Source organism: Hordeum vulgare, chromosome 7H (assembly GCF_904849725.1).
Source record: "Hordeum vulgare subsp. vulgare chromosome 7H, MorexV3_pseudomolecules_assembly, whole genome shotgun sequence".
Classification (NCBI taxonomy): Eukaryota; Viridiplantae; Streptophyta; class Magnoliopsida; order Poales; family Poaceae; genus Hordeum; species Hordeum vulgare.
Window position 1 is genome coordinate 351,418,719 of NC_058524.1, and position 6,000 is coordinate 351,424,718.

Consider the following 6,000-nt stretch of genomic DNA (forward strand, 5'->3'; position numbering starts at 1 on the left):
TTGACGGGGATTGATCCCTAGTATCCACTATGTTCTGAGATTGATGTTGCTACTACTTTGCCATGCTTAATGCTTGTCACTAGGGCCCGAGTGCCATGATTTCAGATATGAAATTATTATGTTGTCACCAATATATGTGTGTTTTAGATCCGATCTTGAAAGTTGTAGTTACCTACTATGTGTTATGACCCGGCAACCCCGGAGGGACAATAACCGGAACCACTCCTAGTGATGACCATAGTTTGAGGAGTTCATGTGTTCACAAAGTGCTAATGTGTTGGTCCGGTTCTTTATTAAAAGGAGAACCTTAATATCCCGTAGTATCCTTTTGGACCCCGCTGCCACGGGAGGGATGGACAATAGATGTCTTGCAAGTTCTTTTCCCTAAGCACATATGACTACACACGGAATGCATGCCTACATCACATTGACGAATAGGAGCTAGCCACATATCTCTCCGTGTTATAATTGTGGCATGATGAATGTCATCCAAACAAATCACCGATCCATTGCCTACGAGTTTGTCCAACTGCTACTATTACTCGCTGCCACTGTTACTTGCTTTGTCCTGCTGCAGCTGCCACTACTGTTGCTACTACTGTTACTTGCTCCTGTTGCTACTTGCCACTGTTGTTGGTCGCTACTGCTCCTACATCCTACTGTTGTCACTACTGCTGTTCCTTGCCACTGTTGTTACTCGTTACATTGCTGCTACCTGCTACAATACTTTTTCTCGGACCGTTAATGGGAAAAGACTAATTCCCGTCCTCGGGCAACTTACTCGCGCCACTGATACAACAGTTAGGAATAATCTACTGTCAACAGATCGTTTCTGGCACCGTTGCTATCATACTACTTTGCTGCTGATACTTTGCTTGCAGATACTAATCTTTCAGGTGTGGTTGAGCTGACGCCTCAACTGCTAATACTTGAGAATATTCTTTCACTTCCCGTCGCGCGAACCAACAAATTTGGGTTGAATACTCTACCCTCGAAAACTGCCGCGATCCCACACGCTGGTGGGCCATTGCAAGACAATTCCTAATTGTTGAGCAACTGGGAGCAGCTCTTTTCTGGCTCTATTGCCGTGGAGGCATCAAGTCAGGAATAGTTGCACGTCAACAGCATTTTTCTGGCGACGTTGCCAGGGACTGCTAGCAGTGATGCAGGGTAGTCCCCACCTCACACAGCCTGGGCCTCTCGAAGTTCTTGAATTGCTCTGATGACGGACTCACACGCTTCGGAGTGCGCCCTCGGATTGTGCTCGAGCGCCACCCTCGCTTCACTTGTCAGGCTGGGAACCTCCCCGGTGGGAGCCCCCAGTCCTGACCCAAGGAGGCGCCGAGCACGCCTTCCTATGCAATGGGAGGCAAGACCCCGTCCCCGGGCATGGAGCCCGAAGTCCTAGGGCGCTCCATGGGGGGAGCTGCTACTTCTTCTTGCGTGGGTCCCCGCGAGGTGGCTTGTCTTCTTCGTCATCTGAGCGTTCCGCCCCTGCTGCGCTGTAGGCGCTCTCGAGTGTACAGACGACGTCCTTATCGTCGCAGGCGATGGTGATGACTCTGCCACTCCCTGGCATCTTGAGGACATTATAGCCATGGTGGGTCACTACCACGAAATTGGTGAGAGCCGGGTACCCAAGGATCACGTTATACGGCAGGTGGATGTGTGCGACGTTGAATACGATGATCTCGGTGTGGTAGTTCTTGCATTTGCCGAAGGTGACTGGCAGACGCACCTCCCCGATGGGCATGGTGGACCCTTCCGTGACTCCTGATAAGGGCTTGGTCGGCATGAGCTGTTCGTAGGGCACCTGGAGTGTTTTGAAGGTCTCGATCGAGAGGAGGTTGAGCCCCACTCCATTGTCGATAAGGATCTTGTTGATGAGGAAGTTGCTGATGGTCGGGGTGGACATCATGGGGAGCTTGCCGACCATGAATGAGCACCTGAGCTGATCACTTGGGTCAAAGGTGATGGTGGTCAGGGACCAGTTGAGGGGGCGCATCACTTCATGCTTCGGGAGAGCGGCATTCACCTCCAGGGTGAACTGCTTGAAGGCGCGGTTCGAGGCCGGGGTTTGGGCGCCGCCCATGATGGAGGCCACCGCCATGACCTCCTAGAAGCCCCCAGCCCCATCATCTTGGTTGTCTTCATCCCTCGTTATGGGTGGTGGAGGCAGCGGAGGCAGCCCAGCCTCACGAGGGCGAACCTCACGAGGCCGACCGCGTCGTTGCCCCTCCTCAAGGTCGTCGCGCCAGCGGTCCTCTTCAGGCTGGACGCACCAGCGGTCCTCCCGAGGCTGGTCGTGCCAACGGTCATCATGAGGTTGTCCACGCCACCCCTGACGCGGATCCTGATCATCGCAGCAGCCTCCACAGGGACCACCCTCGCGCGCGGGGCCTGTGTCTCACTGTTCAGGGTGCATGTTGATGTGCTCGTCAAGGACCAGTCGGAGATCGTCGCACTCGGAGGTATCATGGCCGCTGGTGAGGTGGAAGGTACACGTTGGCCCCCTGCTGACAAACGTTGTCCCCTCGGCCGTACTTTGCCTCAGGCTCGCCTACGAGCACCACCAGAGCCTTGCGCTTCTCCTCCTTGACCTTGGTCTTCTTCTCTTCTGGTTCCGCAGCCTGAGGCCCGAGGATCGACATGCGACCTTCTTCAGCCCTGGCGTACTTGTTTGCTAGGTTGAGCATTTCTAGTGCTACGCTCATTTCATCACTCATGGCGAGCTCCTCCTTCATCTTGAGGTCGGTGACTCCACCGGAGAAGGCCGAGATGATAGCCTCGTCCGATGCCTTGGGGATCTTGTGGCGCATGGCCGTGATGCGATGTATGAACTTGTGTAGGGTATCCCCCTCCTTCTGCTTGATGCGCCACAGGTCGTTCACGATGGGAGCGCGGTCGCGGGTGCCCTGGAAATTGGCGATGAAGCGTTCACGAAGATCGTCCCAGGAGTTGATGGATGCCCTTGGGAGGTTGAGGAGCCAAGACAGTGCGCCGCCCTTGAGCGCCACGGGGAACTAACACGCCATGACCTTGTCGCCCCCTCCTGCCGCCCTGATACTCAGCGTGTAGAGTTGCAGGAACTCGGCCGGGTCCAAGGTGTTGTCGTAGTGTGGGGGCAGGTCGGGCTTGAACTTGCAGGGCCATGCAGTTGGGTAGAGGTGACGGGCGATGGCGAGGCACCCCACCGGCCCGACGTGTGCAACGTGCGAGGGGGCGACCTCGTCCTGGTTAGTCCACTGGGTCTGCTTCGAGCGGGGTACGCTCGCGGCATGGGATTTGCAGCGCCAAGAGAATGCGCGCATCGGCGCGCGGCCGAGGAACCACCTGACAACTTGCTTCATCTCCCGGCCCCGACCTGGGTTCGCGAGGCCGGTCGCGGGGACGCGCTTCCTACGTGGGCTCGGGGTGCGCGCCATGCCACGGAGGTGGACGTGGAGCGTCTTGCTCCTCGTCGTTCCCCAGGGACGGTTGGGGTTGAAACGAGCAGGAGAACACTGCGGAATCAACGGTAGTGGCGACAAGCTCCTCGACGCGCTGGAGCTAGTTGTTGTGGCGGTGAGGGGCGGGCCGGTAATGGAGCAGCTCGATGGCCATGGCAACCCTGCGCCGGCCATGTGGCATCTCCAGACGGGTGCGTGAGGCCGACCCGGAAACATGGACGAGTGACGGAGTGGGGGTGCGGTCGTTGGGCTGCTTGGTAGCCGGCTGGGAGGAACCTTGTTGTTCTTGAGCGTCAGGGCCCGTGGCGGCGTTTGCCATGGGAAATGGCGACCGGCGCGCGCCGGCAAGGCCCACGGGCTCCGTTTGAGCAACACGGGTGGCGCGGTGCTTGGCGCAAGCCCGGCGAGCATCAGCCATTGGAGCGGCGAAGCTTGGTGAAGGCAGAGCTTGGAGGAAACCTTGACACGCCCCCTACCTAGCGCGCCAAATGTCAGATTTCGGGCTCCGCAAAACCCTAAAGATTCGAACTCAGGGGCGTGTACGAAGATCTCTCTCGGGCTTGCCTCACATAGCTCGCTACTCGCTGGGGATGGTAGAGGACTCACTCGATGGTGAGGAAGACACAGAACCCAGTAGTTTACCTAGGTTTGGGCCGTTGAGAAGCGTAATACCCTACTCCTGCTTTGGTGGATTGCCTCTCGTCGAGGTTGGTGGATGAACTAGTACAGTGTTCGAGGGACTCCGGAGCCTGGGTGGCCTTTGTGCGATGTCGCTGGGCGAATGAATGAATCGGGGATCGGATGGGATCGACCCTCTATGAAGTAACCTATCATCTATATATAGCGGTGGCCCGTGTCCTCTTCCCTTATCGCCAGGGCGCGAAGGGATCCGACAATGGCCAATTTTGAAGGGGAACATGGGAACATGCTCCCATGCCCAAAGGTGGTCTTGGCCTCCAAAGTGGTTGTCAGCGCACTAGGGACGAGTCCAGGGATGACGTCCGTCGTGCTCGCGGGTGGTGGTGGACTTGTTGCACCCGAATGGAAACCTTTGGAAGATGCCTTAGGAACCCGCATGCGTCCTTCCCTCCTTTGCACGATTGGGGAAACAACACCATCCTGCAATCCATTGCTTGCCTGTCCTTTCCCCGCGTCACCCTTGACTCCTAAGGCCGGGTCTTGCCCCAGAATCTCCGCCGCTCCAAAGGGGTCCTCAGGAGGGCTCCCGCGGGTCTTGATGCTCCTCCTCCTCGCGAGGCTTGGGCCCTTACGAGGACCTAGCCCTGAGTGGCGCCGCACCCGATTGCGTTTGCTTGATGAATTGGGCCAGCCTTGGGCCACAGGCAGGCAGGTCTGGGTACCCCCATTCCCAGAATACCGACAACGGCTGGAGTTGTTGCGGAGGCGGCTAAACTGTGGGTACCCCGCCTGCATTGCACGCGACAATGGTCCATGTTGGAGTCGCATGGCACGTTTGCGAGGGACCTGACACCTCTGGCTTGTCACGGTTTACAAAGCTGAGAAGGCTCCATATGGTTGCCCTTGATTCTTCAACCTCTTCGACGCAGGTGGGAAGTTTAGTAGTAACTAGGCCAGCGCCAGGGCTTCCTCCGTAGTCTCGGACATGGCACGGCATGGCACTTCTACTCCCGACAGTGCTGGAAGGAATGCTCCCCTGTCCCCCCGCATGTTGCACGCCCTCTCCTCAAGGTTGACGATGAGCTTGGCCCTATGTGCCCTGGGATTGGGAAGCAGGGATCTTATCCGTATGTCGCCTAGGGTCGTCACCAACCTGTGGGCATTGGTCAAGGTTGTCTTGGGGGGACACGGAGGAGGTATCATCACTGTAGCCACTGATGCAGTTGTTGTTGTCTCGGTGTAGTTCCCGGTCGTCTTAGGCGCTCCTAGTGCCGCCATGACATCAGGATCCGGGTCATGGATTGCAGATGTCTGTGTGGTGTTGTCGCTACCCTCACCAGCAAAGTGAGCGGGATGGTCGCCCCTCTCTAAATTGCCTGCGATCGCCTGCGATGGAAACTTGGACAAGGACCAGGCGGCCGCAGACGTGCCCCTGGCTTTCTTGGGAGCCATGGGCATCGACAAAGGATTTGACGAAGAAGCGCAGGAATCGACGAAGATTCGCACAGGCGCAACCCCCTACCTGGCGTGCCAAAGATGTCACGGAAACAATGATCTATGGGACCTACAAGGCCCCTTGTGGTTCAGGACTCGGGCGCACATGCACAAAGAGCATCATCGATCACAGGCACACGCGGGATTTTTAGACAGGTTTGGGCTGTTCAGAAGTAGAATACCCTACATTCTGTGTTTCTCGATTATAGGGTGGAAGGCGAGATTACACGAGCGCACCAACGCAGCAAGGAGGCGCGAGTAGTGCAGCTATGCATGCAAGTGGACAAATTGTCGACCTTTCTAAAGGTAGCCATGGACCTCCTTTTATAGTTCAAGGGGTTACCAAAGTGGCTAAAAATGGTCTTTTTGGAAGGGTGAATAGTGACTTCTATAGTTGCCAAAACTTCTCACACGAGCT